General features: G+C 47.6%; 1 pseudogene; it reads right to left on the reverse strand.

The window, feature by feature from the left end:
- Window positions 1–4,564: 4,564 nt before the first annotated feature.
- The window catches only part of LOC131916216 (zinc finger CCCH domain-containing protein 15-like), a 37,160-nt pseudogene continuing 14,865 nt past the window's right edge, over window positions 4,565–26,859 (reverse strand).

The raw sequence follows: 26,859 nt of genomic DNA on the forward strand, positions 1-26,859 counted from the left end.
GTGGTGGCACTCAGGCGGCTGAGGCAGGGGACTTATTCAAGTTCAAGTCTATCTTGGGCTACATAGTGAGGACCCATCACCCCCATCCAAAAAAAAAAAAATGGTGATTTGGGTTTGGAATAGTGGAGTATGCCTTTAATCCCAGCACTCAAGAGGCAGAGTCAAGTGTCTGTGAGTTTGGGACCAGCCTGGTATACAAATCGAGTTCCAGGACAGCCAAGGCTGTTACACAGAGAAACCAAACCCTATCTCAAAAAATCAAAACAAAACCAACAAAACAAAACAAAACAAAGGAATTTGCAGGGCCTTGTAGCACAACAACTAAACAATACAGAAACACCCCAGATACCCTACACCTTTCTCCCAAACACAAGAGTCCAGATCTGCTCATATAAACAAAAAGTTAAAACAAACCATACAGCCTCCCAACTTCAAAAAAAACCTCAGTGACAGTAAGCCAGGCTGCAGTTCCCTGAGTGCCTGGGACCTGCTGGGCCTTGTTCTAAGTGTATAACATGGGGTCAGATGGTGCTTAATTGGAGAGGGTGTATAACATGAGGGGTGCTCACTTGAGGAGGGTGTATAACATGAGGGGTGCTTACTTGGGGAGGGTGTATAACATGGGGAGGGTGTATAGCATGGGGAGGGTGTATAACATGAGGAGAGTTACAGCATGGGAAGAATGTATAACATGGGAAGGGTGTATAGTATGAGGAGAGTGTATAGCATGGGGAGGGTGTATAGCATGGGGAGGGTATATAACATGGGGAGGGTGTATAACATGGGGAGAGTGTATAGCATGGGAAGGGTGTATAGCATGGGGAGGGTGTATAACATGGGGAGGGTGTATAGCATGGGGAGGGTATATAACATGGGGAGGGTGTATAACATGGGGAGAGTGTATAGCATGGGAAGGGTGTATAGCATGGGGAGGGTTATAGCATGAGGAGGGTGTATAGTATGGGTAGGGTTATAACATGGGGAGAGTGTATAGCATGGGGAGGGTGTATAGCATGGGGAGGGTGTATAACATGGGGAGGGTGTATAGTATGGGGAGGGTGTATAGCATGGGGAGGATGTATATATGGGGAGGGTGTATAGCATGGGGAGGGTGTATAGCATGGGGAGGGTGTATAGCATGGGGAGGGTGTATAGCATGGGGAGGGTGTATAGCATGGGGAGGGTGTATAACACGGGGAGAGTATATAGCACGAGGAGGGTGAATAGCATGGGGAGAGTGTATAGCATGGGGAGGGTGTATAGCATGGGGAGGGTGTATAGCATGGAGACGGTGTATAGCATGGGGAGGGTGTATAGCATGGGGAGGGTGTACAGTATGGGGAGGGGTGCAAGTACCACGACTTGCCTGAGGAAGTCAGAGGACAGTTTTCAGGAATCAGTTCTTTCCTTCCACCATGTGCATTCCAGAGATCAAACTCGGTGTGGCAGGCTTGTTGGCAGGCATCTTTACCACTGAGCCCTCTCAGCAGCCCCCATCATATTCTTCACTGGCACCAATACGCCATAAGTGGCCCAAGTCCTAGACACTGTCTATTCACTGTGGTAACGTCAAGCCAATCTTTTGTTTTGTTTTTTGGCACAAGGTCTTGCCATATAGCACAGACTGGCCTGGAATTATCAGTGTGGCCAGAACTCACAATCCTCCTGCCTCAGCCTCCTGAGTGCTGCAGTTAAAGGCATGTACTGCATATCTGGCCTGCTAATTATGTTTTGCTGGTTGATTGGTTCAAGTACAGTGACAAAAGCCATTGCGTTTAGTTGCTATGTGTCTCACATCCCTTTTAATCTAGAATGAGTCACACCTCCAGTTCCTTGCCTTTGGTCCCTGAAGAGTGTCTGACCTTCTTCCACAGTCATTCATTCACTGCCCCTAAATGGTCTCCAGCTGAAGTCAGCAAGGTCTCCCCAGCTTTGACCTTGAATGTGGGACGGGGATTGTACTTGTTATTTTCAAAATCAGCAAAAAAGCTACACCTGGGCAGAAAGGGACTTGCATAAATTCTCGCCAGCAGCTAAATGAGTCATTTCTCCATTTTGTCAAAAGCCCTGTGTGCTCAAAGCATGTCTGGGCTCTGGCAGCATTTCTTGTGAAAGTGGACTGAGGGGAATGAGGGAGGAGGTAGGTATGGGGGCATTCTGCTCACCCATGGTGGCCTGGAACCCCAAGAATGAGATGTCCTGGAGGCAGATGAGGTCAGAGGCTCTGGTGGGGTGAGGCACAGGGAAGGAGGCAGCAGGGTCCTCTTGAGAGTCTGTGCCCTTCTCTCCTCACTTCTCACTTCTAGCTCATCCTGCCACTGTGCTCCCCAGCTGCAGCTGGGGGTGACCCTTAGCACTCCACCCTCCCCAGAAGGCTGAGCTATCTGGCAGGAAGAGGTGACATGCCCCAAGGGCATAGATACCAAGGTCAAAGACATGAGCTCCAGCTGTTTAGCATTCTGCCCAGCCTCAGGATTCCTCACTTCCTACTTGGGAAGTGGTGCACAGTCTTCTCTGGCTGTTTCCAGGAACTAAATGACAATCACTACTATTTAGGGATGGTCTTTAATTTTTTTAAATTTATTTATCTGGGTGAGTGGGGTAGGGCTTGTGAGTGCCATGGTGTATGTATGTGGAATCAGAGGACAGCTTTCAGAAGTTGGTTCTCTCCTTCCACCGTGTGGGTGCCTGGGATCCAGTGTGTTGTCAGGCTTGGTGGCCACCTCTGAGCCATTCCAGTGGCTCCTTGAGGTATGGTCTTGAAGAATAGAGCCTTGAGGTGTGACTGGCAGGGAATCTGGGTTAGTGAAGGCTCTGTCTGCTGCTGCCCAAGATAAGGACCCAGGTCCATCCTAAGTTCCTGGGTTCCCACTAGTGCTGGCCTCTGAAGTGCTGGTGTACACACACACACACACACACACACACACACACACACACACACACACACACACACCCCTGAACTAGGGTGGGGTGCTGTGGGTCTGAAGCCATGCTCACTGATGGCTGTGAGTCTTGGGGACTTCCTGGATTTTTCCATTTCTCTCTTGCTGCTGGAGACCCTGCACTGATGAAGATTGATCCCAGAGGCACACTTCCTGGATTTGAATCCCATCTCAGCCACCCACCAGCTGCAGGACTCTGGGTAAATTTCTTAGTTGTCACCCAGTGACTCAGGTTTTTCATCCATAAAAGCAGTTGTGGTGGAGCTGGAGGCCTTTTCCTGGTCTGAGTTAACACTTTAGCGCTCAGGACTGCCCAGCACAAGCGGTTTGGAGCTCCTTGCTCTGGGTCCCCTCTGCTTTCCACGCCCCCCTTTGGTTTTCTTCAAGACAGGGTTTCTCTGTGTAGTTTTGGTGCCTGTCCTGGATCTCACTCTGTAGACCAGGCTGGCCTCGAACTCACAGAGATCCACCTGGTTCTGCCTCCCGAGTGCTGGGATTAAAGGCGTGTGCCAACGCCGCCGAGCCTGGGTCCCCTCTGCTAAGACACAACCTCATTATGTGTCATTGTCCTTGGTCTCTACATGATGGACATGTCTTACGTATTTTCCACACAGGACTAGCCATTTTCCCCAAGAGGTGGTGCTCCTTTCGGTGACAAGAGGATTTGGGAGACCATATCATCAGCACCAGAATGCTCAGTGGCACTGGGCTGTCACTGCAAGTGGACTTGAAACTAGAAAAACTTGTTCTTTTTGTTTGTTTGTTTAATTGTAGCATTTAATTAGGTTGATGATCTGAAAATTGAGAAATTAAAGCTCAGTCTTTTTGGAAATGAAAATTAACAATTGTTAACACTGTCAGTATTCCGTTATGTAACATGCATTCACTAAGACAATCCATTAATTCTTTGCCTTCTGTGATACCTGCAACCAACACAATCAATAGCTAATTAAAATGCCAAGCTAGGCATGTTAAGAAACTTTCCATAGAAAAACTTAAAGGAAAAAGGAGGCCCATAGTTGGATTTGGATGTGTGATGGTCTTCATTTACAACATTATTGGCAAAAAAGGGCAGAACTTTGAACAGCATTTGAACATTTGAACACAGGGCATTGCAGCTACCCTGTCAGCTTGGACAAGTCCCATTCTCTGTGTCCATCCAATTGTCTAGCTGGACAATACTGAATTTGCACATGCAGTTTACTTTATCAAGCACAGTGTTTGTCTTTCAGGCAGTCTTTAAAACAGATAAATACAAAGTAAAGGAAACCACTCATTAAAAACCGCCACAAATGGAAAGTATTTTAAGTACGAATTTGTTCTTCCTGGAAATAATCCATGCCCATTGAAACCCAAACTCTGGAGAAGCGTTACACTCCCTATGGGAGTGGACAGATACAACGACTATCTACCTAAGACCATTTTCAGTTTATCAGCTACTCAGAACTTACTGTGAGATGTCGTCAGAGTCAGAAGAGAAGACTGAGGGGCAGCATCCCTCCAGTACCGTCAGGGGAAAAAGCATCCTGTTGATCTCGGCGGCAGAACATCAAACGGAGTCAATCTCAATTCGTGTTGATCATGTCAAGCTGACCTGATTTTCTTCCTTGGCTTGTCTGGTGTCATTCTTCTAGATCAAGTGTGTGTAATTCTTCTTCTAGCTCTTCCTGGTCTTCCCCAGTGGCAGATTTTCATCAAGGGAACAGCATTGATCCTGGGTTGTTTTTTTGTTTTTTTTTTTTCTTTTTTTCCATTTTCTTGGTTCCCTCCTCCACTGTCCTCATCCAAATCACTTCTTTTGCCATCCTCAGTCCGACCTCCAGACGCTTTACTTAATTTGTTTTAGTCTTTATCTGAAGTGTGTGTGCTGAATCTTTCAAGACTGGCCACAGAGATACCAGTCTCTTCTATATCTCTTGGGATGTGCAGGCTTAAGTCTGTGTCATTTACACTCATAGAATCATCAGCCTCACCACCTGTCCCCTGAATGTAGTGGGTACCATCTGTTTCCTCCTCTCCTCCTCATTGACCAGCTTGGGACCAAATTCAAACACCTCATGACCACTGGTCACCACCCTGCTTTGAAGTCAGCTTTCCATCTCTCCATGTCCTGTTCAAGTGTATCAATCTTTTCTTGTCTTTTCCTTTTCTTCTGAAGGAGTTAAACTCTCCCACTCTCACAACTGAGTTTAGGTTTCAGTTCTCTGAGATGGGCAAAACAGGTGTCTGTCCCACAAAAGATCATTTATCCACAAGGCCCTTGCATTCAGGAATGAGGCCTGAGCCAATCTCACAATGTCTCAAGGACAAATCCAGCAGCCCCTTCTAAATCACATCCAGACTTTCCCATGCTTGTGCAGATGTGTCCAAAAATGATGAGACTAAACCTCACCAATTAAAAGTATACTAATGTAACTGCTGCTTGTATAACCAATCATATCGGAGATGACCTAACTGTCCCTGAACCCCTTTAGCTGTGTTTAAAAGGAGCCTACACACTCCTCTCAGGGTCATTGCCATTTTGTACAAGTGAACGACCCCACACGAGTGCTCGAATATTAATAAACGCTCTTTGTCTTACATACTATTTGAGTCTGGGGTCTTCCTTCAGCGTTTCCTCGGACCCTACACTTCCACTGGAGACAAGATTCTAAAGTGAGTTTGGGAACATTTGGATGTAGGGCGGCAGATTGATCTTTCAATTAGATCATCTAATAAAATTTCATCTTCTTTCTCTTTTCTTTCTGTCTTTTTTCAGCACAAACTTGGAAGGAAGTGCAGGGTGATGCATGCGGCTGTTCCCAGCTCCAGGATACCCACCCAGCCATACTTATTTCAATAGCTTCAAGGAAATGTCTGCACACTACGTGAGTTTTGGTTTTTTCCTTTCCGCCTCACCAATCTTTTTCTCCTCCTCATTACCCATAGTATGTATTTCAAGTTCTTCATCTCTGGCATCAGTGTAGACACTTCGCTTTTCCCCTCTTCTCTCCCGGATGAGGTCAGGAGAGAGCTTACACTTTGCTCCTTGAGTGCACTGTCCTTGTTTGTAGAATGCACACACCACAGAATTGGGCACTTCGCCTTAGTTTTTTTGTGCAGCAGCTTCAGGTTTGAACAACTCACTTAGTTCCTGTAGTTCTTTCTTCTTGACGTCTTCCTTCAAGGCCTTTTCACGTCACTTTGTGTCCCTGATGAGGGTTCTGTTGACGATTCCACTTGATGAGTGGCAGCCTTAACAGAAGACTCCGCTGTCTTTGTGCCTTTAGACTCTTAGACTGAGAGCCTTGTCCTCTGTGACCTTCTCCTTCTGCTCTGCCTTCTTGCTGCCCCAGCCTGAGGCTGGAAGAGCTTATCTTTAAGACAAATTTCTTTTGCTTGTTTGATTGTTTTTGTTTTTGTTTTGTCTTTGTTTTTGTTTGTTTGTTCATTTGTTTTGAGATAAGATCTTGCTTTGTAGCCCCGGCTGGCTTCAAACTCATTATCCTCCTGCCTCAGTGTCCTGAGTGTTGTGGTTATTGCTTCTCTTCCTCTTTATCCTGTGTTATAAAGCTACTAATGTGCCGGGCAGTGGTGGCACATGCCTTTAATCCCAGCACTTGGGAGGCAGAGCCAGGCGGATCTCTGTGAGTTTGAGGCCAGCCTGGTCTACAGAGTGAGATCCAGGACAGCCAGGGCTAGACAGAGAAACCCTGTCTTTTTTTTTTTTTTTTTTTTTAAAGCTACTAATGTAAAACAGATCATCCCAGGATCATCTTTACCATCAACACATCTACGTGAAGTTTGGGGTTTTGTCATTGTTCTCTTTCTTGACTAATCATTGTCCATAGAGTTGAGTACACCAGGGATGTATAAGCAAAATTCTGTTTTAGGGGCTGGAGTGTTGACTCAGCAATTAAGAACACTTGCTCTTCCAGAGGACCCGAGTTTGGGTCCTAGCACCTACGTGATGGCTCACAACCATCTGTAACCCCGGTTCTGGGGATCTGATACTTTCTTCTTGCGTCTGTGAGCCCCGAGTTCACATGTGGCTCTCATACACACATGGAGGAAAGACACCCACACACATAAAATGAAAGTAAACTAAGCTGGGCTTGAGAGTCGGGTTGGCAGTTAAGAGCACCTGTTTCTCTTACAGAGGACCCTGGTTTGGTTCCCAGTGCCTACATGGTGGCTCATAACCATCAATAACTTCAATTCCGGGGACTTTGACCTCCACAGGTACCAGGCACGCACACAGTATGTAAATATATGTATGTACAGTATGTACAGTATGTAGCAAAAACACATACACATATGATAAGTTCATTTCTATTTAGTTATTTTAAAATAGACTAATTAAAAGATTAATCAGTTAAAATGTAAATTAATATAATTAAATCATTTAAATGCTGTTTTTAGCAAGGTGTGGTGGCACATATCTATAATCCCAAAACTTGGAAGGCAGAGGTGTGAGGATTTGGAGTTCAAGGGCAACCTTGGCCACACAGTGAATTCCAAGCCATCCTTAGGTGTATTAGTAAGACTCTCTCTCAAAATAAACAAACAAACATCCACCAACCGTCCCCCCACAAAAAACCCTCTTTAAAGTTGCAGGCTGGGACCTGAGAGATACTGGATTGGGTCTAAATTCCAGCTGTGCCGTATGACTGTGGACAAGCTGCATAAAGTCCCTTAGCCTCAGCTTCCTGTGTGACCTGCCTTCACGGTGACAATGCTGCTGTAGGAGCCTGGCCAAGGGCCTCCCATTCAGTAGGTGCACAGGAAGTAGTTACCTTCTGATAGAGCAGCAGTTCTCAATCTGTGGGTCATGACGCCCTGGGGGGTTGGCCGACACTTTCACAGAGGTTGCCTAAGACCATAGGAAAACACAGATATTTACATTAGGATTCATAATAGTAGCAATGAAAATAATGTTATGGTTGGGGTCACCACTACATGAGGAATGAATTAAAGGGTCGCAGCATCAGGAAGGTTGAGAGCCACTGCTAAGGAAGTCTGTCCTGCTGCCCCATGACAGCATGAGGGCTGAGCTGGACAGCCATGCAGCCATCCCCCCATGTGCAGGGCTGTCTGGAGACAAGGCTGGCAGTGGTCCCAGGCCCTGGCTTGGCTCTACAAGGTGACAAGGGAGTTGCTCCAAATGAAGACCTCTCCCAGACAGACCGCTGCCCATGCAAGCTAGGTCCAGGAGTTCCCACAAAACCCATTAGCACGGGGGAACCCATCCTGCTGGGGTTCAAATCCTCATTCTGCCCTTTTCTCTACCTGAATCTTTAGTCAACCTTATGTTTGTTGGGGGTCATGAGATCACCTGTCCCTTGGGGATGTTAGGAGGCTGAAATTCGCTCAGAGGGTTGGATGTGTGAAAACATGTTGATGAGGTAGCTGAAGGTGCTGGGGAACTCCTGACATCCTGACAAAACCAAACCAAAAAGCGATCCTTAAGTACCACTTGTGAGCCCGTCCTCACACCCTTCACGTCACTGACCCGTCCAGCTGGCCGCAGACAGCAGCCCCCTCGGGCAGAGAGGCCCAGACAGACCTAGCCATCACCATTTCATGAGTTCAGTGCCAGCCTGGGTTACACAGTGAGTTTCAGAGCAGTGTGGGCTACATGAGATGCTGTCTTGAAAAGACAAAAGTAGAGGCTGGGTTGGAAACTCAGTCAATAAACTCTTGCCTTGCAAACTTGAGTTTGCTTGTTTATTTTACTTATTTTTGAGGACTAATAAGATTTCACTACTAATCAAAGGATACTTCAAAAACAACCATTAAGAGGGCTGAAAGGTGCACTTGGGAGGCAGAGGCAGGCGGATCTCTGTGAGTTCGAGGCCAGCCTGGACTACCAAGTGAGTTCCAGGAAAGGCGCAAAGCTACACAGAGAAACCCTGTCTCGAAAAACCAAAAAAAAAAAAAAGAGGGCTGAAAGGAGCCGGATGTGGTGGTGCTTACCTTTAATCCCAGCACTTGGAAGGCAGAGGCAGGAGGATCTCTGTGAGTTGGAGGCCAGCCTGGTCTGCAGAGAGAGTTCAGGACAGCCAGGGCTGTTACACAGAGAAACCCTGTCTCGGAAAAATGAACAAACAAACAAAACAAAAAAATAAACAACAACAAAAGAATACTGAGAGGAATTCACAGATAGATGCAGAGCTGCTCCCTGGGGCTGTGGTCACCTCTGCGGGTGGACACATCTGCATGCCTCTGGATGAGTGTGGTCTTCTTTGCATCCAGTTCTGAACAACTTTCTTGTCAGACAGCTTGGAGATGAAGGGCTGAGGTCACTCAGAAGGCTGCACCAGGAGAGACACAGGGGATGGTGTTCGCCTGTTTACAAAGCTTTCACCATCTTCATGACAATACTGCCCCTCCCCCACTACTCCCCCCAATCCCCCCAACCCCTGTTCACTCACACAGCCAAGCTCTCAGCCAGTCAACTGTTCGTTTGCACCCACAGCCCCAGGTTCACACACACAGCCAGTCAACTGTTCATTTGCACCCACAGCCCCAGGTTCACACACAGCCAGTCAACTGTTCATTTGCACCCACCGCCCCAGGTTCACACACACAGCCAGTCAGCTGTTCATTTGCACCCACCGCCCCAGGTTCACACACACAGCCAGTCAGCTGTTCATTTGCACCCACTGCCCCAGGTTCACACACACAGCCAAGGCTGACAACCTGAGTTTGATCTCTGGGACATACAGTGGAAGGAGAGAACTGACTCCTCTTGCAAGTTGTCCTCTGACCTCCATGTACATCACACACACACACACACACACACACACACTCAATGTAATAATAAGCTGGACATGGCAGCACACACCTTTAACCCCAGCCTGGTCTACATAGTGAGTTCCAGGACAGCCAGGGCTACAGAATAGAGAGATCCAAGGTGGGTGGTGGTGGTGGTGCAGAGACAGGTGGGTCTCTGTGAATTCCAGGACATCCTGGTCTACAACATAAGTTCCAGGACAGCCAGGGCTGTTACACAGAGAAGCCCTGTCACGGAAAAACAGACCAAACCTACCAACCAACCAAACAAACAAAAAAGAAATCATGTCTCAAATAACAAAGAAGTAGTAAAGCAGTAGTAATAATAATAATAAATACCCCAACAGCAGCTGCAGTACACATCCCTGGTTCTCAGGCCTTCTGGCTCCAACTAAGCCACTTGTCCAGAATCTCTGTATCTCCAGCTTGTGGCTGGCAGATTGTAGGACTTCATGGCCTCTGTGGTTGTGTGTCCATAATAAACTCTATTGCTTCTACTCTTTTGGAGAATCCTTGCTAACAACAGGCTGGTGTGTGCCTCAAACCGCAGGTATTTAAGGACCTGACACACACTGAACCCTTAATTTAGTTACTGTCAGGAAGGCAACAGCTTGGCAGGTCCACGTGGTGCCATGAGAGGGCACACTCTCCGAGTGTGGAAATTGCTTGACTTCCTTCTCCTTGTCAGGTGGCTTTGCCCAAGTCACTTCTCTTGCAGCTTCTGTGTCCTTTTCTGGAAGAGTGACAGTCAGTTTTTCCCTTTCATTCGGAGCAACAGTGGTCATAAGGACCTGGTGCATAGATGTGCAGGAGTTACTGGGAGAGAGGGGAGTTACGGTGTGTGGGAGACTAAGTGGTGTTCTCTGAGGGCTGGGGTATAGCTCAATGACAGAACACTTGCCTGGAATGCACAAGGCCAGGATTTCATCCTCAGTACTGTAAAACATGAATAAGGGGCTGGAGAGGTGGCTCAGTGGTTATGAGGACTTGCAGAGGACCTGGGTTCAGGTCCTAGTCCCTACCTGGCAACTAACAATTTCAACTACTGTTCCAGAGGATCTGATGCCTTCTTCTGACGTTCTCAGGTACTGAAAGTACATGGTGTAGAAACATTCATACAGGAAAAACACTCATATACATGGTGATATTGGGCTGGGAGTAGTGAGTGGCACATATCTTTAATCCCAGCACCCAGAAAGCAGAGGCAGGTGGATCTCTGGTCTAGTTCAAGTTTGATGCCAGCCTGGTCTACACAGTGAGTTCCAGGACAGCCAGAGCTACATAGTGAGACCCTATCTTCAAAAGAAAACAAACAAACAAATTGTGGTAATGCAATATTAAGAAAATATCTCTTACATTCTAAGAGACTGGAACTTTTGCTGGGCCTCACAGGCAGAGTTGTTAGTATACCTTGAGGTCATGTAAGACTTAAGACTGTTTTCCTAATGTCTGCTCAGCCTGATTGCTTAAGGCCTTCAAGAGAACAACAACGTAACAACCACTACTACTTGCCTTGAATTTCCTATGTAACTAACCTTTATAACCTAAGCTAATGCAAATCTGTAATCTTAAATTATGCACTCCTCCATGCCCTGGGCCCACAGTAATGCATTTGTGTTTTGATAATCATTTGCTGGGAACAGCAAAAATAGACGTCAAAGATGACCTTATAAAATGTATACCCACCATAAATGTTGAACAAAACATTTGGATATTGCTTAATAACCGACAATGTTTGTAGTTCTGTTTGCTATCCGGGTCAGTTGCAGCCAGTGACGTCATCCCTTGTGAACTGTTGAAGATTTCTGTGAAGTGTCCCATTTCTTCCCCATGTGACGCTTTCTGTGCAGTAAAAATGGGTCTTTGTTAGGAACAGACACATTCAGACAGACAGACACAGACACACAGGGACACATTTACCAGACAGCCTTAAGGCAGCACAGATTCAGACTCATACAACGGACAGACAAGAGGACAGAGACAGAGGGAGCACGAAGCAGAGAATTGAAATGGGGCTCACTCGCTCTTGGTTTAAATGACACCAAGGAGTTCTTCCCTTAATGTGATATTGATGTATTATTGGTGATGCAGAGTTAACCACTAATGTGTTTAATCTACACAAAACAATAAGCAAATTATTTTAAAATTTTAAACCAAAAAATACATAAAATCAGACATGAATAATGGCCCCTGAGAACTTCCATGCCCCCAATCCTGGTACCTGCCACTGTTCACTATATGTCAAAAAGGACTTTGAGAGGTGCTGAAGGAGCCAGGTGTGTCCACTACAGTCACAGAGATACTCCTAAAAGGCAAGTATAGGTAGGGTGGGCACCAGGAGCAAGAGTTACAGAAGAGACCATAATGAAAGAGCCGTAAGCAAGGGAGGCAGCAGCCTCAGGGAGCTGAAGAGCCTCCCAAAGGCTTTTAGCCACAAGAAAATCACTGTGGATTTCTACTTCGAGGACTATAAAAGGATTTGTGAAGGGTACACTCCCCTGAGCTTGTGGTCAATTATTAGCATAGCTTCAGGAAATAACACAGCGGGAGAGCGGCTGCCTCTGTTTCCTCGTGGCCCTAAGGGGTGGGCTTAAGTAGTAGGAGGTTGGTTAAGTGAGGTGGGCTGTCAGGGACCAAACATGGACCATGGAAAAGTACTAGCTAGGCCAGAGAACAAGCCCCTGCCCTAAACCAGATACCCCCAAAGATAAAGAACAGGTCAGGTAGCATAGCAACAGAACAAAGGGCCCTGACCAGTGACCTTACCACCTAGCAGCCTCACAACTTGCACGTCCTCCTTCACTTGCACGTCTCCCCTCAACTGCACGTCTTGCACGTCGTGCACCCCTTCCCTCCTTCCTGCCCCCTCCCCCTCCCATGCTATATAAGCCTTGCTGAGGAGAATAAAATTTGCAGCTTGATCAGAACCCTGTCTTGCTGTCTTCTTTCGTGTCTCCCCGTCCCTTTCATTCTCCCCCGCAGGTGGGTCGCCCCGGTTGACACCCTGCTGGCTGGGGCAACTTTTGTAGCTTGAGTTTTCCTGTCTGGCCCACAATCAGGACAAATCTCTGTCACCACAAATATCTGTCACCCGCCAGTCCCACAGCTGCTCAGACCCAACCAAGTAAACACACAGAGACTTATACTGCTTACAAACTGTATGGCCGTGGCAGGCTTCTTGCTAACTGTTCTTATATCTTAAATTAACCCATTTCTATAAATCTACACCTTGCCACGTGGCTCGTGGCTTACCAGCATCTTCACATGCTTCTTGTCATGGTGGCGGCTGGCAGTGTCTCTCCCTATCTGCCTTCCACTTCCCAGAATTCTCTTCTCTCCTTGTCCCGCCTATACTTCCTGCCTGGCCAGTGGACAATCAGTGTTTTATTTATATAGAGCAATATCCACAGCAGTGGGCTTCGTGTGGAGCTGAGTGTGAATGTGTGTGTGCATAAGAGCATGATGTGCACAAGGATGGAGGTTGGACAGGCTGTGGCCTCCCAATGCTCTAGAGCTATGGGGACACTGGGTGGGGTCTAGCTCTGGTCCTAAGTCACCTGTGTGACCCCAGGAAGTCTCTGTCCCTCTTTGAGTCTTCATTTATTCCTCTGTCAGCCACAGAAGTTGGACCTGGAGCCCCATGGGCCTGGCCATCTCCATCCCTGTCACAGGCAGGCTTGCTTGGGTGCTTGGCTTCAGAGAGGAGCAGTTGAGGCTGTGTCTAGCATGGAGCTGGGCACTTCCAGCGTGACTCAACACCCTCTAGAAGACAATTCTGGATTGACAGAGAAGCTCCTCTTCCCTTCTCATTAGCAAAAATGTTCCCCTGGGAGGATCTGGCACTGGGTAGGGATCCCATGAGTCTCAGGAACTACTGGAGGAGGGTCCCTGCACACAATGCAGGCCCAGAACCCCAGGATAAGACCTTATTTGGAAACTGGGCCTTGCCAAGGTGATTGAATAGAGATAAATGGAAGACACTGGATCAAGGTTCCCACCAGTGTCCGTGATCCCCTGAGGAAGAGGAAACAGATACCTAAAGGGACAGTGGTGTCAATGAAAAGCCCACGGAGAAGGTCATCTAAAGTCATGGGCAGAGATTGCAGTGAAGCCATCAGGGTCCAAGAACCTGGGACTCATGATCCTCAGTGCTGGGATCAGTGATGTGCTCACCTGGCTCCAAGAGGAGTTTTGGTAGGTGTTGCTAAGACTCTATTTGGACCCTCACTGGTGACCTCCGGGAGAAGAGAGCAAACACTGTCAGGATTTGGAAGTCCTGGCTGTGCTGGGGACACAATGGGAATGGTCATGAGTGAGTGTTGAGGGGTTTTCTGTTCTTGCACTGTTTCATAGGGGTTTTTGTTGTTGTTGTTGTTGTTGTTTTTGTATATTGTTTATTGGGAGGGTGGGCTCTGCATTGGACACTTGAGATGGGGGCCTGCTCCCTCAGAGGTTTTAAAGCTTTATCAAAAAGAAAAAGAAAAAAAGGTGTGTGTGTTAGCAAGATGGCTTAGCAGGTAAGTCTTCTGACCTCCACACTTGCAGTATCTTACACACGTGCATACACATGACTGGGGGGGGCATGACACAGGACACACAAAAACACGCCAGGTGTGGTGTCTCACACCTGTTATCCCAACACTCAGGATGCAGAAGAAAGCGAGTCTCTGTGAGTTCCAGGCCAGCCAGGGCTACTGAGTGAGACTTTGTCTCAAAACCAAAACACACGAACAAAAAAGAACAAGATTGGAGAGATGACGCAACAGTTAAGAGTACTTGCTCTCACAGAGGACCCGAGCTGGGTTCCCACAGAGCAGCTCACAACCCTCTGTAACCTGCAGTTCCAGGGGGTCGGGGATCTCATGCTTTCAGACACACATGGCATGTATACATGTAGACAAACAAGCATACACCTAAACTAAAAATGAATACATATTTTAAAAAGCCACAAAAGTTATGTATATTACAGGTAGCAAGCATTGGGCTGGGTTTTGAGCAGCTCTTTCGGGCCCCTAAGAAGGAAGGGGCTGAGACTGGAATTCACGTTGCCTGCAGCCTTCTTGTGGAAGTCAACCAAGCTGCCCTTCCCAAAACGGCCTGCAGGGGAGTCAGAAAGCCGAGGTGCCCAGAGAGCACCAGGCGGCACCTGGCCAGCAGGGGGGGCAGCAGTCTTAGGCAGCAAGAGAAGCCTAGGTGTCTGGGCCAGCTGAGCACCAGAGGCAGCCACGGGAGGCTGGAGACACAAACTAGAATTAGCCCTCATTTTACAGAGGAGGAGTCCGGTCCTAGAGAGCAAGAGAGGAGAAAGGGCGGCCTCAGGGTGACTCAACATCTCAGACCCCCTCTGCCACCAGCAACCCTGCTGGGAACACTGTGCAAACCAAGGGAGGAGCCAAGGGAGGACAAAGACTGGCCAGGGTTCCTGAATACACTGTGTGCGCTTCTTCCTGCGCTGGGCTCCATCTGCTTTGTGCAGCGGGTGGTATAGGGTGGTGGCATCATGCAGTACCTTCCTTCTAGGCTAAGGCATCTTTGTTACTGCTGTTTTCAAGACAGCAACAGATGTAGCCCAGGTTGTCTGGAACCAGCTCTGTAAACCAGGCTAGCCTTGAACTCAACAGATCCACCTGCCAGATCTGCCTGCCTCTGCTTGATAGTATATCACTATGTAGCTCTGGCAGTCCTGGAACTAGCTCTGTAGACCAGGCCTAGCCTCAAATTCAAGAGATCTGCCTGCCTCTGCCTTCAAGTGCTGTGATTAAGGACATGCACCACTACATCCAGCTCAGTCTAAGGCATCTTGCAGCCCATCTTGGATCTTTTGATGTTTAGGTTCTCTCTCTCCGTGTGTGTGTGTGTGTGTGTGTGTGTGTGTGTGTGTGTGTGTGTGTGTGTACATGTACATACATGTGTCTATGTACGGAGACCAGAGGCTGACATTGGATATCTTCCTCTCCACCTTGTTTTTCAGTACAGTGTCTGTCACTGGGTCCTGGAGCTCACCATTAGACAAGACTGAGAGCCCCACGGATCACTTGTCTCCACCTCCACATCACTGGGATTGCAGGTGCATTCCACCATGCCCTTTCCACATTGTGCTGGGATGGAATTCAGCTCCCAAAGCTTGAAATAGCAAGCACTTTACCAAATGAGCCATTGACGAGCCCCACCCTCTGCATTTTCTAAGCAAGGGCCCTGAGCAGTAGCAGTCGGGGGCTCTCTGGGCTCTTGCACCCTGATATATTCTCTGAGGGCTGGTGGCTGCGGTCAAGGTACAAGGTCTGGGGTTATCTTCTGGCCTGCAGGGGAGGAGAGAATGCCTGTCACATGACCAGGGCCTGGCACTTGCCTCTATGAGCCTCTTCTGCACACAGGAAAGTCTGAACCCAATTCTGCAGAAGCGGAAACAGAAAGCAGTCTCATGTGACATAAAAATGTCACCCAGTTTCGCACCTCTGTCCTCAGGCAGACTCATGTAGAACCTGCGAAGCTAACTGATAACAGACATTGTCAAGGCTTCCACACGGGGTGATTGACTGCGTCGCGGACACAGTGGCTCCATCGAGCAGAAGATTGCCAAACAATTCACCTTACTCAGCTAGGTCACCGAGCTCACCAGCCTCAGTGATGAGTCTTTGAAACAGTAACACTCAGTATCACAGGACGACGACGAGGACGCTTCCCTCTGGCGTCTTCCTCCCACAGCCTACCCCATCCACCGCTAGTCTGCCCTTGAGGCAAGCAGGAGGCAAACCCGCAGTGAGGAACACTTAGAAAGTGTTTTGGAGGCAGTCATCAGAACTGTGAAGAGAGTGAGTTCAAGAAGAATCCGAGGACTGTCAGCCTAGAGGAGCCTGGAGAGACAGGGCAGACAAATGTAGGAGAGCCCATGCAGAGCCTTTGGGTTGGATCCCCAGTACCTCAAAAGTAAACAGATAAACTAAAAATGTCTTCAGCAGGGTTGGAGATGGCTCAGCAGGTAGAAGCACTTGTCACACAAGCCTGACGACCTGAGTCTGATCCCTGAACCCACGTAAAAACATGATTAGTGGCTTGCATCGTTCATCCCCGCACTCCTGAATGGGATGTGAGGTGGAGACAGGAGAAAGTCAGAGCGTTCTGGCAGCCACCTGTAACTCCAGCACCAAGGATGTGACACCCTCTTCTGGAATCTGTAGGTACCAGTGCTCACATAGACACACACACACTCACAGAGGGAGAGGGAGAGAAAAAGCGGGAGGTAGTGATGCTATTCATTCCTCCCTCTAGTCATAAACACCAAGGCAGACACTCTCGTAACAAGACAGGCTACCTTAAGGAAAACACGCGCTCCACAAAGAGGACCACGGTAGAAGCAGGAGGGGGCCAAAGTGGGTGGCCCGACAGGGATGCAGCAAGCCTGTCTGCTCAGATGCTTCTGGCCTCTCCCTGTGGATTCCCTCCCCTGGGAGGTGGTGCAGGGTCCCTGTGGTATACAGGTCGTATCACTTACAACCAGACAAGCAACGTGGATGAGTTCCTCACAGCTGGCTGCTACAGGGTTCTCCAGCGCCTTTGGGGAGGAGTTTGAGTTCTTCCTGCTTTGGTGGAGGAAGGGAAGTAGGAGGTCCAGGGGCTGGCCAGAGGGACACTGCTTCTGAGGCCCAGCCCAGTGTCCCCTGCAGAGGCCCTAGCAGGCCCAGCACTATTTGGGATATTGTTTCTACATCCCAACATTGTTGATGTTGTAGAAGACAGTGATAAGCCGGAACACTGCACAAAACTCTGCTAACTCTGCTACCTTTACAATGGGATGTGAACTTAAGGCTGTAATGAAAGTTCATTTAAAGCATTGAGGGAGGACACGGGCTGGCCTCACCTCAGCAAGCTACTCCCCCAAGGCCCAATAAAGAGCTGTTGGGAATCACGGCTGCCTCTCCGGGAATAGAAGGCAGGAAGCAGACCATACCAAGCCAATGAGCCCCCGAGACTCCTCATATGTCTCACCTAACAGAAATCAGGAGATACTGGAGTTGGTGTTGGGAAGCATGAACCCTGGAGAATGTGGGCATGGGGAGAGATGGTTAAGGATGGAATGTGGCCCTCTAGATGGTTAAGAGACTGGAGCTGTCCTTAGAGATCTGGAGTGCCAGGTGTTGGGGGAGGTGGGACATAGTGGCAGGTGGGGACTTTGGAGACAAGAGGGTGAAAAAGCATAGACCCACTGTTTCTAAGAGATGATGGCTCCCAGAGCTGGTGAGAAACGTACCACCACCATGTTGGAAAGCTGAGGTGGGCAGAGCCACCAGCCACAGTGGCCATTTTGGTCGTACAAATGCTGCAGTTTAAAGCAATAGTTACACAATAAGGCAGATTCAGATGAAACAAGACTTTAAACGCTTTACAATGTGTGTGAAAATGTACGTAGGCTTGGAAGAGAGAGAAAAAGGAATATATACAGTTATATAAAGAAATACATAGTTTTTAAAAATAAAGTCTTTAAAGAGACAGTAAAGGTAGTATGCAAAATAAGCCACGTAAAGATGGATATTACACAGAAAATCTGGATTGTGTTGTCTTTGGGATTTTTAACTGCAGAAAAACATTTGATCGTAAAAGCTGTTGAGTTAAACCAATATGGATATTTTTTTTTTTTTGGTTTTTCGAGACAGGGTTTCTCTGTGTAGCTTTGCGCCTTTTCCTGGAACTCACTTGGTAGCCCAGGCTGGCCTCGAACTCACAGAGATCCACCTGGCTCTGCCTCCCGAGTGCTGGGATTAAAGGCGTGCGCCACCACCGCCCGGCCCAATATGGATATTTTAAAGGTACCTTGACTTCAAAATTTGGATGTAAGGATATGTTGCTTTGGAAAGGAGGCTCTGCTTTTGTTTCCACAGAAAGCCAGAGGCTATGGATTTGTTCCAGATTAAAATACATCAGGTTTGACCAGCCAAGACTCCCTGAAAGGTCTCCGATGACACCATGGCCCAGATGATCCAACATCCAGAATGGTTTCAAGGCGACTGGCTCAGACGATACACCCTCACAGACTACTTCATAATCTTAAAATTTTCTTTGTGTCCCCATAAGATACAGTGCCCCCCTCCAGCAGGAAGTAGTAAGAGAAGCTACGCCCAAATTCCCAAATATACCAAGCTGGCTTTGGAGATGGAATTGGCTCACTCCCCCTCTAAACCCAGACATATTGCTAAAAAAAAAAAAAAAAAGGTTGAGAGATTCTTTTGTTCCATATCAGAAGAGCCCTCTGGTGTAGGACAGAGAAAAACCAATATTTTTATTTAAAATAGGTTGATTATAAATGCGATCTCTTTCTAAAAAAAGGGGGGGGTAGTTTAGATATGATAGGATGAAAGGGTAGATTAATGAACCTACTTTTAAAGAGCAACTATTTGTTTGAAATGTTTTACATTGGTATAGATTTTAGTTTATTGATACAAATTTAAAGTTGATTTTGTTCTACTATATATATATTTCTACTCTTGCTTAAGATATTATGTTTATGTAACTCATTTAGATTGTAATGAATAATTAAATACAGATTAATAATTAGTCTTCTATGATAGTCAAACTTGTAGCCATGTTAGTTAAGTTTTCTAGGTATACATAGATATAATTCAGTTAGGTAAGTAATCTTCAAACACTTCAAAAACCTACAGAATATGGCATTTAAAATATTTTTAAAAATTTAGACTTTCTGAACAATGAGACATGTCTGCTCCTGGCAGCACTGATTTACTTCAGAGAGGAGGATGGGCATCGAAGACACTCCATATGGAGTTTATCTTCCTCTTGGCAAAAAAGCCATTTGGGCAAGAAACTGTTCTTGCCTGGACTGCTTGAAAAAGTGTATCGACTGGATATGCAGGACCCATAGAAAGGTGACCACTGAACTTTGCTTGGCAAAATGGTCCTTTAGGTTTCTGCTTCACAGAGAAAACTGCCAGACATTCTACAGGACACAGAGAAAAATGACTGAGAGACTCAAGCCCTGTGGGCTCAAGACAGATGCCCCAACTTTACAAGAGAACTTTGTATGACTGTCCAGGCTGCCAGCTGTCTCTGTCTACCCTGCAAGACTCCCGAAAGTTGCTTACATCCTTCTCTCATTTCTCAGGTAGTATTATATTCTTCTGAGGTCTTTGATGTAGTTGAAGACTAGAAATAGTTATAATTTTCCTTAGTTAGGATAAAAGATAAGTTAGATATAAAACCTTAAACTCACAAATATAAGATAGATAGGATATCGTCTTTAATTTTGCCAAATAGACTAGATATTATAAATAGACTAGATATTATAACTGTAATTCTTGCTTGATAATTGTTTTGTTAGCTGTAATTTTACTATGTGAAAGTTAAAACCTTCCTTTTTGAAAAAAAGAAAAGGGGAAGTGCTGTGAGATGTTCTGTATGTTAAATGTGTTGCTCTGATTGGTTAATAAATAAAACACTGCTTGGGCAGTAGCCAGGCAGGAAGTATAGGTGGGACAAGGAGAGAGGAGAATTCTGGGAAGTGGAAGGCTGAGGCAGAGAGATGCTGCCAGCCACCGCCATGACAAGGGAGATGTAAGGTACCGGTAAGCCATGAGCCACGTGGCAAAGTATAGATTAATAGAAATGGGTTAATTTAAGATATAAGAACTAGATAACAAGAAGCCTGTTGCGGCCATACAGTTTGTAAGCAATATAAGTCTCTGTGTGTTTACTTGGTTGGGTCTGAGTGGCTGCGAGACTGGCAGGTGAGAGAGATTTGTCCTGATCGTGGCCCAGGCAGAAAAACTCTAGCAACAAGGGTGACCAGTTTTTCTGGTATGATTTTCAGTTTTGAAACTCAGCAGACCTGAACAAGCTAACCAAGCTGGGGGGGGGGGGCTCTGCTTATATTTTTGGTCACCTTGACACAAGCTAGAACCATCTGGGAAGAGGAATCCCACAGTTGAGAAGATACCTTCTCAAGATGGCCTGTAGGCAAGAATGTGGGGTCATTTTTCTGATTAATGACTGATAAGTGCCCAGCCCACTGATGGTGGTGCCACCTTGGACAGGTGGTCCTGGGTTGTGTCAAAAAGCAGGCTGAGCAAGCTGTGAGGAGCAAGCCAGTAAGCAGTGTTCATCCATGACCTCTGCATCAATTCTCCAACACCTGTAGAAAAGGCCATGTGCAGTAGCATACATCTGTGATCCTAATGCCGGAAAGGCAGAGACAGGAGGATCCCCAGGTTTTCTGTGAGCTTCAGGTTCAATAAGAGACCCTGTCTCAAAACTATAGTGGAGAGTTATTATAGCCAGTTATTATTCTAGCAAGACACAAGATGTCAGCCTCTGGTCTCTGTGTGCTCACATACAAGGCAAAAAACCACGAAGTCCCCCAAACAACTGCAAAATTCTTCTCAAGCCAAATCAAACACAATAATTGCCATCTTGGCACCAGGCTGCCAGTTTGAGACATTTGGGAGTAGGACTACATAATCCTTTTTCCATGACTGTGAAATGGAACCAGTCTTGCTTATTTTGTGGGCCATGTGGTCTGCCAGGATGCCAAGCCTATGTATAGGAAGCTGTCATTCAAAAGAAAATGGACCATTGGACCATGGAGCAGTGGATAAACTTGAATATTACTCAGCCATAAAAGAGAAAGAAGAGCCAGGTGGTGGCAGCACAAACCTGTAATCCCAGCACTCGGGAGGCAGTGGAAGACAGATCTCTGGGAGTTTGAGGCCAGTCTGGTCTACAGAGCAAGTTCCAGGACAGCCAGGACTGTTATATAGAGAAACCATGTCTTAGAAAACCAAAAAAAAAAAAAAGGAAGAATTGTCCTGTTCTACTTCATTGTTCCCAGAGGAGTTGGCTGACATGACAGACTGCATACCCTTCTGTTCCTCTCCTAAGAAATCCCCAGGGGCCGTAAAGATAGCTCAGCGGGTGAGGGAGCCTGCTGCCTGCCAAGCCTACACGTACAACCTGAGTTTGATTCCCAGGTCCCCCGTGTAGGAGAGAACCAGCTCCCACAAGTTGTCCTCTGAGCTCTACATACATACACACTATGCCATGTACATGTGTGTACATGTGCACGTGCACACACAAATAAATAAATATAGTAAGAAAAAAGATGTAAAGAAACCTTCAGAAAAGGTGGATCCAAGGAGGACGCAGTGACTTCAAAACTGCTGGGAACTGGGAGGTTGGGGGAGTGAAGGGATAGAGATACAGCTTTTGTGAGTGTTGGGTTTGTTTGTTTTTTCGAGGCAGGGTTTTTTTTGTGTAGCCTTGGCTGCCCTGGAATTAGCTCTGTAGACCAGGCTGGCCTTGAGTTCACAGAGATTCACCAGCCTCTGCCTCCTGAGTGCTAGAATTAAAGGTGTGTGCCACCACCGCCTGGCTGAGTATTAGGTTTTTAGGAGTGATAATAAAATGTCCAAAATTGATCCTGAGAATGGTCATGATTATCTACACAGGGGCTTGTAGCATGAATCTTAAAGGGTCTTATTAATGAAAACAAACCCGGAGCCAGGTATTGGGGTGAACGCTGGAAGGTCAGAGAAGCAGAACAAGCCACAGCCACCTCACCTCGCCAATTCCTCAGCTGATCCTGTTTCCTCAGACTGGATGCCTCTCAGCTGAACTGTGCAGCTCAAAAGCCTAAAAGCGTAACCAGGCTAGTTTCTGGTTTTCATGCCTTATATACCTTTCTGCTTTCTGCCATCACTTCCTGGGATTAAAGGCTCTTGTTACCACGCCTGGCTGTTTCCAGTGTGGTCTTGAATAAGAGATCCAGGTGAATCTCTGCCTCTGGAATGCCAGGATTAAAGGTGTGAGTGCCACCATTTTCTGGCCTCTATGTCTAATCTAGTGGCTGTCTGTTCTCTGACCCCAGATAAATTTATTAGGGTGCACGATATATTGGGGAACACAATATCACAGGGACTAAAAGCTGTGGACTGGCCCACCTTGCATGGTGAACTGTGCATTGTGTGAGTTTTGTCTTAATTGATACCTTGTTTTTGATTTCTTTATCTTGTTTGATAAGGAAAAGCGTTGCAGGTAGTAGCCCCAAGGTCTAGTTCAGCTCTGTCCAGCTCCCTGTGAAGCTAGGGTGAAGGACTGTACCTCTTTGGGCCTCAGTTTCCCATCTAGTGCCATAGAGGTTGGCTCAGGAGTACCCAAGGGCGTTCCAGCTTTAATCTTGCTTGATAGATGTCTACATTATTTGACCATGCCACCTGCTCAATGAGACCCAGAGAAATTCAGGCTAAGGTGTCCATCAGGTCCAAGCCCACTGTCTGCAAAACTGTGAGGATTCAGGACAGGGACAGGAGGGAACTCATGGAATCCAGCAAAGCCACATGATGTTTGCATGCAATTATAGACCTATGGGTAGGATGCAGTTCGCTGCCTGCTTATTGTAATGCCTCCAGGGAAATCCAACTCAGCTCACAGAGAGGGTGGTTTGGAGTCAGGTGGCCTGGGTGGCCTGCCTATCGCAGGTCTCTCGGGGAGGTGGAGCCACTGCTTGCATGGTAGTGGTTAGGACTTGAAACTATACGTGAGGAGCCCAAGGTTTGGTCCTAGCACAAGGCAGGCTCACAAGGATGCTGCCACTGCTCCTCAGCAGCGCCTCTGCTGGGGTTCGGGCAGGACTGCAGGCCGTTTTCCTCCCAGATCACGTTTACAATGTCTGTGGGCATTTTCAGTGGTCTGGCATTTTGGGTACTACCAGCGTTCAGTGTTGGGGAGAGGGGTCAGGATTACACATCCTACTGTGCACCGGCCAGCCGGACATCAACAAGTGCAGTGCTGAGAGACAATGCTAAGATCATTGCTGAAGGTTCATCACACTGTCCTAGAGATGTGAGCTCATCGTGACCTGGGTTTAGTAAGTTTCCTGAGACAGTTCCAGAGAGTTCTGTCCAGCAACTGCAGTTTCCCAGTGAGTAGCCCTCTGCAAAACTCTGGGTGACTCTTTACTCCCACCCCATCGCTCTGTTGGGTGACAGTTTCCTCCAAGACTGACATACTCCATCCTTCAGCGAAGCTCAACAACTTGAGAAAGCGGAAAGATCAACAACTCAGAAGAGCTTCAGGAAGTCCCTGAAACCCACCAGATCCACTGGGCCCCTCCCTGCCCGAGTAAGCAATAAAAGCTGAGAGTCCCTCTCAAGAACAGAGCCAAGCTGCAAAGAAGATTCTCAGACCAGAGCAGCTGCCTACAGGAAGCAGAAACCAGCCCGGCTGCTCAAAGAGGTGTAGACCAACTGAGGCACCTGGAAAGGACACTCTCCAACCTGTTGAGCTGCCTGCAGGCTGTGCAATGTGTTAAGGTTCCCAGCCTTGTGAGCTGTCACCCGTGCTGCGGTGGGCTTTGGTGATGCGGCTGTCTTTGAGTCACTTCTGCTCCTGTAAGTGACCCTTCACCCATATTCCTGTAAGTAATCTGAATAAAATTCATTGGTATACAATCTGTGAGTGTCCCATCCACCTACCCCCCAGTGTGCGCTTTGGTGGGGAACAGGGCAGAAACCACTGTGACTCCATAGTTGATTTCCTCTTGAAGGGGTGGCTTTGGGTTATCTATAGTCAGATGGACTGTATGTACTGGCATGTGAGGTGATATGGCCTGTGGAAGGACTAGGGAGGCCACTGTCCAGCTGGGGAGGAACAAGCAGGGTTGGCTATGGCCTGGAGGGTTGAAAGCTTCCCATGCTCATGTATGTGTGTGAATGATTGTGCAATTATGTGCACACTTTCCTGTACACATGCCTGTATGGGGTGCATGTACCGCTGTTTTATATCCTAAATAAGTGTTTGTGTACCTGTATACATGTGTGATGATAAGGGTATGTTGTATTTTCTTTTTTAATATTTATTTATTATGAATACAGTGTTCTGCCTATATGTGTGCCTACATAGTAGAAGAGGGCACCAGATCTCATAGATGGTTGTGAGCCACCATGTGGTTGCTGGGAATTGAACTCAGGACCTCTGGAAGAGCAGCCAGTGTTTCTAACCTCTGAGTTATCTCTCCAGCCCTGGTATGTTGTATTTTCACGTGTGTATCCATGTATCTGTTTATATGTGTGTGTGTGTGTGTTGTGTTTATATGTGTGTGTCTCTGCCTCGCCACAAGCGTGCACCACTGTGCAGCTTTTTACGTGAGTTCTAGGGACTGAACTCGGTCCTCGTGCTTGTGTGACAACCATTTTACTGAGCCCGCTTTTGCTTATTTTTTGAGACAGGATCTCACGTAGCCCATGCTGGCCCCAAAACTCCCAAGGATGATCTTCAGCTCCTGATCTTTTGCCCCTACCTCCTGAGTGCTGGGATGACAGACATGTCACCATGCCCAGCTCTGCATGTCAGCCTTTTCCCCTGTGTGTGTGTGTTTGTGTGTGTGTGTGTGTGTGTGTGTGTGTTACACATGTGTGCAGTTAGTTACTCCCATAGGCTGGAAGAGGATGGCAGATTCCCTGGAGCTTGAGTTCTAGGCAGTCTTGGGAACTGAACTGTAGGTGCTCTTAACTGCTGAGCTTTCCAGGCCTGCACATGAGCCTTTACTGGAGTTTACACACGTGCTTTTGGTAAGTAGCCTTACCAGGTAAGGCCTGGTGTTCACACCACTATTCATGGCAGATGCCAGTGCTTCCTGTGTGTCGGCCCAGTGCTTTCCAAGGATCAGCTCGGTCTTCATAGCAACACTGGCGCCCAAGGCAAAGACGAAGCCTGTTCCTGTACAGGAAGCCCCTGACTGCCTGCAGCCACGCCCAACCATATAAAATGTAGCTCATCTCCCAGTCACCCAGGGAGCCTCCCGCAAGTGACCAGTGTCAAGAGAGGCAGTTGGTGCTGTAAGACTCACTTCCTAATAAGATAGTGAGAAGTCAGCCTGACCCCTTGTGAATGGCCTGTAGGACTGAGTAACCCCTCAACTGTTACAAAAGATTTACAGTCTCGAGATCCCGCCTCCTGGAGCCACTGGTGGCTGCTGTTGAACCAAAATGTGTTTAATCAACGCTTTATTTCCACCTTTTTGTGTCTTTTAGATAATTTATTTGTATCACCGGCCTGCTGCCATCTTCCAAGCCTTGCAGGTACAGTTTGCAGATGAAGAAACTGAGGCACAGAGAGGCTGAGTAACTATCCTAAGGCTGCAGAGTGTAGATTTGAACTGACTTGCTGCTTTTCTATGCAGAGGCTCTGTGTGCCTTGTGTCCACTCCCTCTGGGAGCATGACCCATATCACCCTCCTGAGTGATGTGTGCATAGGGCAGGAGTTTCCATGCTTACACGGTCAGAAATGTTGGGGCTCGACCGTGGCTCCTAGGTCTGTGTCTGTGTGTGTGTCCATGTGTCTGTGTGTCCGTGCGTCCATGTGTGTGTGTGTGCGTGTGTGTGTGTGTGTGTGTGTGTGTGTGTGTGTGTCCGTCCATCCCTGTGTGAGTATACTTAGGATAGGGTCAGGACTTTCTCTTTCCTCTGGTCAATGGCAGAGGGCTGCAGAGGGATCATGTAACACAGCCTGGGTGGCTCCTGGTAGCTCAGCCCAGCCCTCCTACGGCCCTGAGGGTGGCCTTTGTTTCCGTTACTAGGGGTCTAGAGTGGGCAGGCCTGTGGAATCCCAGGCATTCATCCTTTCAAGAAGGAGGAGAGGGCCATGCAGTCATGAAGCCAGGATCTGCTTTTCGTTCTCAGAGTAAGTGGGGCTGGTGGTGTTTTTGGAACTCAGATGGACCTGCGGAGCTTGCATCTGCCTTGGGCCTGGAGCCTGGCCCAGTGGTGCTTTCTTCAGACCAAGCCAAGGGTCCCACATGCTGGAGCTCCCAGCACGCAGGGCTACACGTCAGCTGGCTACAGGCAGCAAAGGGGCATCCGGCAGCGCTGTCTGTCTTCAGCTGGTGCTGAGGGAGCTGGGAGCAGCTTTCTTCTCTGTGAGGTGGGGGACATCCTGCCTCTGCTCTCCCCAGCCTCTCACACTCTCCCTGGTGAAGAGTCCACCTGGAGAGGGGCCAGCTACCCAGCAACCCTGCTCCCAACTGCCCCTGCTGCATGGTGCCCTCAATCCTGTTACCTCGAGATGAGATTTGAATTTGAACAGGGTCTCGTCTGGTGGATGAAATGTCTCTCTGGCATGTATGAAGCCCTGGTTTGACCC

The sequence above is a fragment of the Peromyscus eremicus genome, chromosome 8a (assembly GCF_949786415.1).
Source record: "Peromyscus eremicus chromosome 8a, PerEre_H2_v1, whole genome shotgun sequence".
Classification (NCBI taxonomy): domain Eukaryota; kingdom Metazoa; phylum Chordata; class Mammalia; order Rodentia; family Cricetidae; genus Peromyscus; species Peromyscus eremicus.